This window comes from Schistocerca serialis, chromosome 9 (assembly GCF_023864345.2).
Source record: "Schistocerca serialis cubense isolate TAMUIC-IGC-003099 chromosome 9, iqSchSeri2.2, whole genome shotgun sequence".
In the NCBI taxonomy this organism is placed as follows: Eukaryota; Metazoa; Arthropoda; class Insecta; order Orthoptera; family Acrididae; genus Schistocerca; species Schistocerca serialis.
Window position 1 is genome coordinate 6,476,989 of NC_064646.1, and position 13,907 is coordinate 6,490,895.

The 13,907-nt window shown below is 47.2% G+C and overlaps 1 non-coding gene across 1 annotated transcript; it reads left to right on the forward strand.

Moving 5' to 3' along the window:
• The first annotated feature begins 1,672 nt into the window (after positions 1-1,672).
• On the forward strand, positions 1,673-1,747 carry Trnas-cga (transfer RNA serine (anticodon CGA)). Its single transcript has one exon. It is a non-coding gene; the product is annotated as a tRNA-Ser (tRNA).
• The last annotated feature ends 12,160 nt before the right edge of the window (positions 1,748-13,907 follow it).

A 13,907-nucleotide genomic window follows, 5' to 3' on the forward strand; every position in this document is an offset into this window, starting at 1 on the left:
CTGACAAAAGAGGTGAAACACCCAGATTGGGAGGACGAAACGAAATTAAGTTTCATGTGTCGATTGGGTATTTGGTATTATTTTAGCGACTCCAAAATCGAGCTATACATACAGAGGATTTGATAATGTGAACTCACATATCAGTACGACATTGCACAGCCTGCGACCTGAATGCTTGCACTGATGCCGTTGGAAAGGGTGTCATAAAGCGGTTGTATCTTCTTCTCTGGCAAGTTGGCCCACAAGTGTTGTAACTGGTCCTTGACAACCAGGATACTGGCAGTCAGACGGAGCTGACGTCTGAGCTCATCACGCACGTGTTCTATCGAGGACAGATTTGAATACGTTAATAGAAAATGAGTATCCCAACATCACGCAATCGGCTGACATACACGTGGCATATGTAGAGGAGGAATGTCCTGCTAGAAATAGCTTTCTGTATCCTGCTCCTCCCAGAGTTTTCAGTAACTCCGATGGTGCTGCAGTGCATTTGACTAAGTCAGTTCATTCTGTACCTTGGCAAACTAATCGCATTAGTGGCTTGCCTATTTATTCGATGTCATCCACATTAATCCCTTCAGATAAATGAGAAAACTATAGATGTAATGATTGAAATTAATGGATCCTTCTGTTAATGGGAAGGTTTATAAACTAAATATGCAGTCATTTCAAACAGTTTTGTGTGTTCTTCTAAAAAAAATTCCCGGACTTATTTGTCGCCATGTACTTTAAAGGACAGTCATACACCGAAGAACCAGAAATATGGAAATGTCGTGTGGTTAGGGCCTCCCGTCGGGTAGACCGTTCGCCTGGTGCAGGTCTTTCGATTTGACGCCACTTCGGCGACCTGCGCCTCGATGGGGATGAAATGATGATGATTAGGACAACACAACACCCAGTCCCTGAGCGGAGAAATTTCCGACCCAGCCGGGAATCGAACCCGGGCCCTTAGGATTGACACTCTGTCACGCTGACCACTCAGCTACCGGAGCCGGACACCGAAGAACCAGAGAAACTGGTACACCTGCTTAATATCATGTAGGGCCCCCGCGAGCACGCAGGAGTGCTGCAACACGACGTGGCATGGACTCACTAATGTCTGAAATAGGTGCCGGGGGGAACTGACACCATGAATCATGCAGAGCTGTCCGTAAATCCGTAAGAATAAGACGGGGTGGAGATCTCTTCTGAACAGCACGTTGCAAGGCATCCCAGGTAAGCTCAATAATGAAACTTCCTGGCAGATTAAAACTGTGTGCCCGACCGAGACTCAAACTCGGGATCTTTGCCTTTCGCGGGCAAGTGCTCTACCAACTGAGCTACCGAAGCACGACTCACGCTCGGCACTCACAGCTTTACTTCTGCCAGTACCTCGTCTCCTACCTTCCACTAGAGCACTTGCCCGCGAAAGGCAAAGGTCCCGAGTTTGAGTCTCGGTCGGGCACACAGTTTTAATCTGCCAGGAAGTTTCATATCAGCGCACACTCCGCTGCAGAGTGAAAATCTCATTCTGGAAACATCCCCCAGGCTGTGGCTAAGCCATGTCTCCGCAGTATCCTTTCTTTCAGGAGTGCTAGTTCTGCAAGGTTCGCAGGAGAGCTTCTGTAAAGTTTGGAAGGTAGGAGACGAGGTACTGGCAGAAGTAAAGCTGTGAGTGCCGGGCGTGAGTCGTGCTTCGGTAGCTCAGTTGGTAGAGCACTTGCCCGCGAAAGGCAAAGGTCCCGAGTTCGAGTCTCGGTCGGGAACACAGTTTTAATCTGCCAGGAAGTTTCATATCAGCGCACACTCCGCTGCAGAGTGAAAATCTCATTCTGGAAACATCCCCCAGGCTGTGGCTAAGCCATGTCTCCGCAATATCCTTTCTTTCAGGAGTGCTAGTTCTGCAAGGTTCGCAGGAGAGCTTCTGTAAAGTTTGGAAGGTAGGAGACGAGGTACTGGCAGAAGTAAAGCTGTGAGTGCCGGGCGTGAGTCGTGCTTCGGTAGCTCAGTTGGTAGAGCACTTGCCCGCGAAAGGCAAAGGTCCCGAGTTCGAGTCTCGGTCGGGCACACAGTTTTAATCTGCCAGGAAGTTTCATATCAGCGCACACTCCGCTGCAGAGTGAAAATCTCATTCAAGCTCAATAATGTTCATGTCTGGGGAGTTTGGTGGGCAGCGGAAGTGTTTAAACTCAGAAGAGTGTTCCTGGAGCAACTCTGTAGCAATTGTGGACGTGTGCGGTGTCGCATTGTCCGACTGGATTTGCCCAAGTCCGTCGGATTGCGCAGTGGACATGAATGGATGCAGGTGATCAGAGATTGATGTTTGCGTACGTGTCACCTGTCAGAGTCGTATCTAGACGTGTCAGGGGTTCCGTATCACTCCAACTTCACACGCCCAACACCATTTCAGAGCCTTCAGCAGCTTCAAATATACCCTGCTGACATGCAAAGTCCATGGATTGGTTGTCTCCATACCCGAACACGTCCATCCACTCGATACATTTTGAAACGAGACTCGTCCGACCAGGTAAATGTTTCCAGTCATCAACAGTCCAATGTCGGTGTTGACGGACCCATGCGACGCGTAAAGCCTTCTGTCATGCAATCAAGGGTACACGCGTGGGCCTTCGGCTACGAAAGCCCACATCGATGATGTTTCGTTGAATGGTTCGCACGCTGACACTTGTTGATGGCACAGCACTGAAATCCGCTGCAATTTGCGGAATGGCTGAATTTCTGTCACGTTGAACGATTCTCTTCAGTCGTCGTTGGTACCGCTCTTACAGGATCTTTTTCTGACAGTAGCGAAGTCGGAGATTTAATCTTTTACCAGATTCCTGATATTCACGGTACACTCGTGAAATGGTCATACGACAAAATTCCCACATCATCGCTACTGTGTCCAATCGCTCATGCGCCAATTATAATACCACGTTCAAACACGCTTAAATATTGATAACCAGTAACCGTACCAGTAACCGGTCTACCAACTGCGCCAGACGTTGCCGACCGCAGCGCCGTATTCCGCCTGTTTACGTATCTCTGTGTTCGAATATGCATGCCTGTACCAGCTTTTTGGCGCTTCGGTGTAGAACACATTGCACTTTATACAGGGTGATTTTTTCCACCGTGTACAAACTCTAGGGATTGATCGATGAGAGGACACGGAGCAGAAAAGTTCTAATGAACTTACATGCGGAAATGTATGGTTTTCAAGCAAAAAACCATTCAGTCAGTCATATTTTGTTTCAGAGACCACGGTCTAATACATGCAGCCACAGTTACATTATGTATGGTTTCCTCCTAGAGGATGCGTCATGCCCTAGCGCCCTCTCCTGCCTTAGTTGTTGTTGTTGTTGTTTTTGGGGAAGGAGACCAGACAGCGAGGTCATCGGTCTCATCGGATTAGGGAAGGACGGGGAAGGAAGTCGGCCGTGCCCTTTGAAAGGAACCATCCCGGCATTTGTCTGGAGCGATTTAGGGAAATCACGGAAAACCTAAATCAGGATGGCCGGACGGGGGATTGAACCGTCGTCCTCCCGAATGCCCTGCCTTAGTGATTGGTAGTGTTGTGTCTGGATCAGTCCTCTTGTTGACTCACAATGTGGTGGGTGTGATACAGCATTGTACATAATGGTTCTGTTTTCGAATCGAGAGCTTGCCTGCATGGTGTTTACTTGGGGAAAGCCAAATGGTAACGGGCGGTGGGCAGCAAGGTTGTACCAGGGTGCCTGTCGGTGCTGACAACAACCACTGCATTGAGTGTTTGCAACAGTGTTTCGGTGTTTGTCTGAGGCAGGTTCGTTTCAGAAAGCAGGAGATCATGAAGGACTGGCGGGTCTGGGTGAGTCAGAAGCCTCTTGCATGCTGTATAATCCCCTTATTGTGCCCAGTAGTTTGCAGTTCAACTCTGGTCCACATTAGGTAGTGTTGGAAGACGGGTCTCGGTGTTGTAATAGGACTCCAGCTGCCGCCGCACTTAGTGTGACCCAGGCGTGGTGCTACCACGCATAGTCAACGGTCCCGTCTGTGGACGTGAAACGCCATGAGTAACCAAAGGAGGCAGATACAGATGGCTGAGGGTGGGACATTCTGTCCCACACAGCCGTGGCCACTAACGTGCGCAGACCTCCAAGAAATAAACGCCGTCATAATGATCAGAGGGTGCGACTACTTCAAACCTAAGTTTCACCCCTCATTCCGGAGGGACACGTCTTGTGGTCGTGCTTCATGAGCTGTGCCATACCGCTAACGTACTTACTAAACTGTTTCGCATTCATGATGCCTTGGTACATTGTTATGCTGCTTTGAGCCAGGGTCACGGGACATGAAGACAAAAAACCGGTATTACAATACTGTTTCGACACTGATTTATGTTTAACTCTGTCTGTGCTGCGCCACGGTTTGCAAATACATCACTAGAAAACAGAACAACCAGGAGGTGTGTGGCGCAGTAACGAAAGGAAGACAAAAGCTACAAACGTGACTCAAGTACATCATACCATACATATACCAGTGTAGACTCTTGGGGGACTATTAAATTTCTAATTCGTCTAACACTGTTTACAACAATTTTGTTCTCAGTCGCTTGCTATCATTATTGGCCTAAACATCCTTGGTGTACATCGTCTTCTATGTCTCATCCATACATTCTCCATACGACGGCTAGTGTCACGCGCTCTTTGCCAGCATATCCAGCATACCTCGTCGTGTGGTCAGTGCAATGGGCCATGTAATGACAGTGTTGGTTGTAATGTGTACACACAAATGGTTTCATTCGTTCGTCCCTTGGGCGTTTCCCAGGTACCACAATCGAATTGTAACTTACATTAACAGCGTGATGAGGAGAAATCCAGGAACAACAGACGCAAAGACCCCACAAGCGGTAATAGTATTGATAACCTTTCACATAACTGCTTTGACCTTTGTTGTTATAAACGCCAAACCACCACTGCAGCCTCATTCATCGCTTCTGACATTGCTTGTAGATAGAGTGGGAATGATCTGACGGAGGGTGGGAGGTGGCGGTGAGTCTAAAGCCTCTCAGATGCTATATGGGTCTTTTATTATACGTATTGTTCTTAATGCATATCAGGTCCACATCAGATAATGCTGAAAGACGTGCCTCGACCAACGGCCCCCAGCAGCAAGTTGTTGTAGTAGGACTGGAGCTGCCGCTACACTAAGTACTGTCCAGATGCGGCGCGACCTCGCATAGTCATGGCCAAGCAATGTCAGGGCTGATGCGGCGCGCTGGCTTGGCCACATGGTCCCCTATGTGTGGGACGATGAGTCACGCCTGGCAGTGGCAAGTGATGGGTGCACAAGTCCTGGACCGGCAGCTGGAAACTGGCAACAGTCGCAGGCGAGTTTCTAGCAGTTTCCTCCATCAACTCGTTAGGTGGACCCCATAGGTAGATGGTGATGTTAGGCTGATGGCAAGGCGGTGGCGACCTCATGACAGAGGCCGATACTGATTCATGAGTGCCCAGCCTGACCGGACATCCAGAATATATTAGTGCCAAAATGCATTTACGTGGTTTTGTCGTTTCAGAAGTAATACACCGCTTGCCAAAGTATCACTGGTTGCAGTAGCTATTCGGCCGCTTACCAGTAGGTGCAAGGCGATGCACAGTGAGTGCTATGGCGCAACAATGGGTCAGCATGCTGCCGTAAGTGGTCCCAACTCCAGATGGGCTTATCTGTGTTGGCTCATAGCTTTACTTTCATTTCCCACAGAAAATGAGAGATAACGGCAGTGGCAGGAATCACACTGACATCAAGGTCCTTGAGGAGGTTGTTCAGTGATTTCCCGGGTGTACGTCCGAAACCTACAGTTGTAGGTAAAGGGTTATAATTTGAAAGATTAGGGCCTTTGGCAGTCAATTTCAGACAATTACGAGACAAAATCTGACCTCAATAATACAGCAATAAAAAGGGACACTTTGCTTAGTAAATTACATAATAGCTCTTAATTTAATTGAAAGGGAACAGGCAGACCTTTAATCAAAATAGCTTCAGTTAAGTGAAATTACTAAGAGTTTGAATTGCCTGCTAACGAAGGGAGCACCGTCAGGCTTGTACGCAAAGAGCCCAAGACTACACCAAATAGGAAGGTCAACAAAAGTCACAACGAGAAGACCGGCCTGCCAAGGCCCTTTTCGTTGTGTACAGACTGGCAAAAGTACACAACTGGCAATCAAAATTGCTACACCAAGGACAAATGCAGATAATAAACGGGTCTTCATTGGACAAATATATTATACCAGAACTGACATGTGATTACATTTTCACGCAGTTTTGGTGCATGGATCCTGAGAAATCAGTACCCAGAACAACCCCTTCTGGCCGTAATAACGGCCTTGATACGCCTTTGCATTGAGTCACACAGAGCTCGGATGGCGTGTAGAGGTACAGCTGCCAATGCAGCTTCAACACGATATCACAGTTCATCAAGGGTAGTGACTGGCGTATTGTGACGAGCCAGTTGCTCGGCCACCATTGACCAGACGCTTTCAATCTAGAGAATGTGCTGGCCAGGGCAGCAGTCGAACATTTTCTGTATCCAGAAAGGCCCGTACAGGACCTGCAACATGTGGTCGTGCATTATCCTGCTGAAATGTAGGGTTTCGCAGGGATCGAATGAAGGGTAGAGCCACGGGCCGTAACACATCTGAAATGTAACGTCCACTGTTCAAAGTGCCGTCAATGCGAATAAGAGGTGATCGAGACGTGTAACCAATGGCACCCCATACCATCACGCTGGGTGAAAAGCCAGTAAAGCGATGATGAATACAGGCTTCCAATTTGAGTTCACCGCGATGTCGAAAAAACACGTATGCGACCATAATGATGCTGTAAACAGATCCTGGGTTCATCCGAACAAATGACGTTTTCCCATTCGTGCACCCAGGTTCGTCGCTGAGTACACCATCGCAGGCGCTCCTGTCTGTGATGCAGCGTCAAGGGTAACCGCAGCCATGGTCTCCGAGCTGATAGTCCATGGTGCTGAAAACGTCGTCGAACTGTTCCTGCAGATGGTTGTTGTCTTGGAAACGTCCCCATCTGTTGACTCAGGGATCGAGACGTGGCTGCACGATCCGTTACAGCCATGCGGATAAGATGCCTGTCATCTCAATTGCTACTGGTACGAGGCCGTTGGGATCCAGCACGGTGTTCCGTATTACCCTCCTGAACCCACCGATTCCATATTCTGTTAACAGTCATTGGAACTCGACCAACGCGAGTAGCGATGTCGCGATACGATAAACCGCAATCGCGGTAGGCTACAATCCGACCTTTATCAAAGTCGGAAACGTAATGGTGCGCATTTCTCCACAGAACAACGTTTCACCAGGCAACGCCGGTCAACTGCTGTTTGTGTGTGAGAAATCGGTTGGAAACTTTCCTCATGTCAGCATGTTGTAGGTGTCGCCACAGGCGCCAACCTTGTGTGAATGCTCTGAAAAGCTAATCAATTTCATATCACAGCATGTTTTACCTGTCGATTAAATTTCGCGTCTGTAGCAAGTCATCTTCGTGGTATAGCAATTTTAATGCGCAGTAGTGTAATATTACTAAAAAGTAACAATAACTAGCCAAATGGTATACTCGCGTCACTGCAAGTTTCCGTCTCTACAACGACGGTTAAACGCCCGAAAGAAAACTAGGTTGCCAAACGCAATTACATAGCCTCAGCAGTTGCAAATTTTGAGACCAGTGGTGAAATAGATCAGTTAAGAAATCGCAGTGATCGCAACAAACCTTTCGGTACCAATAAAAAAAAAATGGCAGTTAAGATCTCAAAATCAAAAACTTAACTGAAGTTCACGAACCAAAGCAGAAGCTTGCCAGTTCCAAAAAGGGCGAAGAATTCAGCACAGCGAAACTGGCTTCACCTCTCTTATCCGTCAGTCACGTCCCAGAGCTGACTGGCCAGGCTACGCACGAAGACGGCACTCGAAGTCAGCTACAGATTCAAATCGACGCAGGAACACTCGCCGGACTCCGTGCCCAAGACGCCTGCACGAGTTCTTGCCTTACTCACCGGGCGGACCATCACACCGTCCTCCTCGCTTCATTACCACTCCCAAACTCGCCACGCCGCAACACGCTGCTGTACTGCTGGGAAAACCGGGGGATGGTGGGTATTGTTTAAGGTCGTGGTCCACCGGGGGATGGTGGGGGGCGTTTAAAATTGTGTTTCACAAAGTTTTTGTGCTCCTAACGTTTCTTCCAGAACTGCGGACGAAACGTTAGGAACAGAAGAGATCCGTAGACCTCGATCATATACGCAGAAAGGTTTACCAACAGCAATGGCATCCGGTAGTGAAAGTTTTCATTTTATCATTATTTTCCTGTAATTCGTTTTTTGATGCGTGTATCACGGGTGAGCGAGAGATGCCAAACAGGGTGCAGAGGTATTGCTGTTTCAAAGTCTTGCACACAGACGGGCTATGCGAGCGACAGACCTTTCTACAGACGAGAGACAAAAGAGGGCCACTTTCCGCCCTGCCACCAGGTGGCAGACCCAGCGCCGCCAAAGGTCAATGGCCCCAAGAAACTTTTCTGCTCTGCTAATAACGTGCCCAGAAGTAGGACATCTACATCTACATGGATACTCTGCAAATCACGTTTAAGTTCTTGGCAGAGCGTTCATCGAACCACCTTCACAATTCTCTATTGTTCCAATCTCGTATAGTGCGCGGAAAGAATGAACACCTATGTCTTTCCGTACGAGCGCTGATTTCCCTTATTTTATAGTGGTGTTCGTCCCTCCCAATGTAGGTCGGTGTCAACAAAATATTTTCAAATTCGGAGGAGAAAGTTGGTGATTGGAATTTCGTGAGAAGATTCCGTCGCAACGAGAAACGCCTTTCTTTCAATGATGTCCAGCCCAAATCCTGTATCGTTTCTGTGACACTGTCTCCTCTATTTCCCGATAATACAAAACGTGCTGCCCTTCTTTGAACTTTTTCGATGTACTCCGTCAGTCCTATCTGGTAAGGGCCCCACACCGCGCAGCAGTTTTCTAAAAGAGGACAGACAAGAGTAGTGTAGACAGTCTCCTTAGTAGATCTGTTACATTTTCTAAGTGTCCTGCCAGTAAAACGCTGTCTTTGGTTAGCCTTTCCCAGAACATTTTCTATGTGTTCTTTCCAATTTAAGTTGTTTCTAATTGTAATACCTTGGTATTTAGTTGAATTAACGGCTTTTACCAACAGTATCCTGATGTACGGGCAGTACAGGGTGATTCAAAAAGAATACCACAACTTTAGGAATTTAAAACTCTGCAACGACAAAAGGCAGAGTTAAGCACTATCTGTCGGCGAATTAAGGGATCTATAAAGTTTCATTTAGTTGTACATTTGTTCGCTTGAGGCGCTGTTGACTAGGCGTCAGCGTCAGTTGATGCTAAGATGGCGACCGCTCAACAGAAAGCTTTTTGTGTTATTGAGTATGGCAGAAGTTAATCGACGACAGTTGTTGAGCGTGCATTTCGAACGAAGTATGGTGTTAAACCTCCTGATGGGTGGTGTATTAAACGTTGGTATAAACAGTTTTCTGTGCCATTTCAGCCAATAAAGTTTTTGGTCCCTTTGTTTTTGGTCCCTTTTTCTTCGAAGGTGCTACTGTAACTGGACTACAGTATCTGGAGATGTTAGAGAATTGGCTGTTCCCTCAGCTCGAACAAGAAGCACAACAATTCATATTTCAGCAGGATGGAGCGCCACCACATTGGCACTTATCTGTCCGTAACTACCTGAACGTCAACGACCCAAGGCGATGGATCGGCCGCCAGGCAGCCCGTGACAGAGCACTTCATCACTGGCCTCCAAGAAGCCCTGATCTTACCCCCTGCGATTTTTTCTTATGGGGGTATGTTAAGGATATGGTGTTTCGGCCACCTCTCCCAGCCACCATTGATGATTTGAAACGAGAAATAACAGCAGCTATCCAAACTGTTACGCCTGATATGCTACAGAGAGTGTGGAACGAGTTGGAGTATCGGGTTGATATTGCTCGAGTGTCTGGAGGGGGCCATATTGAACATCTCTGAACTTGTTTTTGAGTGAAAAAAAACCTTTTAAATACTCTTTGTAATGATGTATAACAGAAGGTTAGATTATGTTTCTTTCATTAAATATACATTTTTAAAGTTGTGGTATTCTTTTTGAATCACCCTGTATTTTTGCCGGTGCTCGAGTCACAATGAGCCAGTTCACTCTGAATGAGCGTACTTGGTCATGCACGGATGGCAAAAGCTTTTCAAATGTTCAAATGTGTTTCAAATCTTATGGGACTTAACTGCTAAGGTCATCAGTCCCTAAACTTACACACTACTTCACCTAAATTATCCTAAGGACAAACATACACACCCATGCCCGAGGGAACACTCGAACCTCCGCCGGAACGAGCGAGGGAAAGAAAAGCGCCGCCGCAATAGCAATGTCAATCGCTGTTAACTTACTTAATTGACTGAGAAAATGACGTCGAGTACAATGTTACAAATAAACTTTCATGATATGGAACATTAATATTTCATATGGAACGTTGGCTTTTACCATTAAAAGTATTAGCGAGAATTTCTGTGTAAGCGCGAATTCAACACGACGATTGGTTTGTCGCCGCGGACCTGCTCCTCATATGAGCGGCACGTGCTCCACTCGAATACACATACTCTACAACTCAACCATTACCATGGGACCAAAATGCGGGAGCTGTAATTTCGAACTGAACGCAGAAAAGAGCAATACGTCATGATCAAAATTTGCTGCGGCTATCAGGTGTTCGTATGGCTAATTAGCGACTGTGTAATGCAATCAGCTGTCGTATTACTCTCAATACACATATCACTATTTAGTACTACAGTGGCACCGTTTGATCGAATTGGCAGAATTGGAATATCAACAGTCCTGTGTTCCAGAGGCCTTCTGCCGTAATTAGAACGCGTGTTTCCAGCATAAAAATGGTTGATCAAAAGCAGAGACACAGCGTATACGACTTTCTCAAAATTGGTATGCTCTCAGATAGGCCTAAACGCACTAATGGAAATAAACATTATAATTTCAGTCACGCTCAACTATTGTTATTATACATTTCTGTGGTTCTTATTGTCTCCCAAGCATTTTATTCGTTAATACAGTCCTGGAAATTGAAATAACAACACCGTGAATTCATTGTCCCAGGAAGGGGAAACTTTATTGACACATTCCTGGGGTCAGATACATCACATGATCACACTGACAGAACCACAGGCACATAGACACAGGCAACAGAGCATGCACAATGTCGGCACTAGTACAGTGTATACCCACCTTTCGCAGCAATGCAGGCTGCTATTCTCCCATGGAGACGATCGTAGAGATGCTGGATGTAGTCCTGTGGAACGGCTTGCCATGCCATTTCCACCTGGCGCCTCAGTTGGACCAGCGTTCGTGCTGGACGTGCAGACCGCATGAGACGACGCTTCATCCAGTCCCAAACATGCTCAATGGGGGACAGATCCGGAGATCTTGCTGGCCAGGGTAGTTGACTTACACCTTCTAGAGCACGTTGGGTGGCACGGAATACATGCGGACGTGCATTGTCCTGTTGGAACAGCAAGTTCCCTTGCCGGTCTAGGAATGGTAGAACGATGGGTTCGATGACGGTTTGGATGTACCGTGCACTATTCAGTGTCCCCTCGACGATCACCAGTGGTGTACGGCCAGTGTAGGAGATCGCTCCCCACACCATGATGCCGGGTGTTGGCCCTGTGTGCCTCAGTCGTATGCAGTCCTGATTGTGGCGCTCACCTGCACGGCGCCAAACACGCATACTACCATCATTGGCACCAAGGCAGAAGCGACTCTCATCGCTGAAGACGACACGTCTCCATTCGTCCCTCCATTCACGCCTGTCGCGACACCACTGGAGGCGGGCTGCACGATGTTGGGGCGTGAGCGGAAGACGGCCTAACGGTGTGCGGGACCGTAGCCCAGCTTCATGGAGACGGTTGCGAATGGTCCTCGCCGATACCCCAGGAGCAACAGTGTCCCTAATTTGCTGGGAAGTGGCGGTGCGGTCCCCTACGGCACTGCGTAGGATCCTACGGTCTTGGCGTGCATCCGTGCGTCGCTGCGGTCCGGTCCCAGGTCGACGGGCACGTGCACCTTCCGCCGACCACTGGCGACAACATCGATGTACTGTGGAGACCTCACGCCCCACGTGTTGAGCAATTCGGCGGTACGTCCACCCGGCCTCCCGCATGCCCACTATACGGCCTCGCTCAAAGTCCGTCAACTGCAAATACGGTTCACGTCCACGCTGTCGCGGCATGCTACCAGTGTTAAAGATTGCGATGGAGCTCCGTATGCCACGGCAAACTGGCTGACACTGACGGCGGTGGTGCACAAATGCTGCGCAGCTAGCGCCATTCGACGGCCAACACCGCGGTTCCTGGTGTGTCCGCTGTGCCGTGCTTGTGATCATTGCTTGTACAGCCCTCTCGCAGTGTCCGGAGCAAGTATGGTGGGTCTGACACACCGGTGTCAATGAGTTCTTTTTTCCATTTCCAGGAGTGTATTTTCTTCGCTTACACGGACTTCCTAGAAAATACTTCCTCAGTATAATTATACAACTAAAAATTGTAGTTCCCAATTCTCTATTTCTAGAGCCTCCATAACAATTCTAACATACCTCTGTCTAGTAACGCTTATCTGTAACGTCTTTCCTCGCTTTTATTTAGAGTTTTCACTTCTTATTTTACATTACCGATTTATGTTTTACGTCCTCCCTTAAATCCGCCTCTCCAGTGCTTCAGTTTCCTCAATTTTTTAGCTCGGTGATCATTTTCAGTGGCTCTATTCTCACTTATGTGCTAATATGTAATGATGATCGTCATGTTATGTTTACCAGTCGGCTCATAAAAGCTTGTTTGTTTCGCCACAAAGTTTAATAATGCTTCTTACGGGACCAAGATAATTTTTCACAGATGGACTTAACGAAACAAGTCATTTTATACTAGTAGTACAATAAATTTCATCATCTATATATTTTAGATACAAACCAGTCATCAATACATGACAATTTCGTAGCTTTTTAATCTCTGTATTACTACAGGGAGCTCCTACTCAGTGTTATATGTGTGAACAGAAGATTCTGAATTACTTAAATACTAAATCTTGTTTATTATATTGTCATCTAAGCTCACTTCATCACTTGTTTCAACACTTTAGTGTCTGACGAAAATAACCGACTTGTCGTCTAGCCGTAAGTATATAAGTATGAACACGGTTAAGAAGAAGTAGATAGATTAATTATACATAACTTGATGAAGTCGAAGTCTTGACAATAATTTCTTACGCTGCTTCTGTTTGTGCAAGCTCTTAACAATAGGCTCTGGTAGCAGGTTTATATGTGATATTCTCTTTAAATAAACGGTCTTAGCTATGATACCATTTTACCATATGATTTAATTTCAGATTTCGATATACTTTTATAGTTGACAAAACTGCCGATCGTTGCTCACGTCGGTACCAATGATGTCTGTCACTTTGGATCAGAAGAGCCTCTCTCTGGTTTCGAGCGGCTAACAGAAGTGCTAAAGGGTGCCAGTCTTGCTTGCAAGATGAAAACAGAGCAGACCATTTGCAGCATAGTCGACAGGACCGATAGCGGACGTCTGGTACAGAGCCGAGTGGAAGATCTGAATCAGAGGCTCAGACGGTTCAGCGACCGTGTAGGCTGCAGATTCCTCGACTTGCGCCAAAGGGTGGTTGGATTTCGGGTTCCACTGAATAGGTCCACTATAAGCAGGAGGCGGCTACACGGGTGGCGGGGGTTGTGTGGCGTGGACTGGGCGGTTTTTTAGGTTAGAGGGTCTTGGGAAAACACAAGAAGGGCTTCAGTCACAAAGGGTGCAGGCCGAACACAGGAAGAACGTA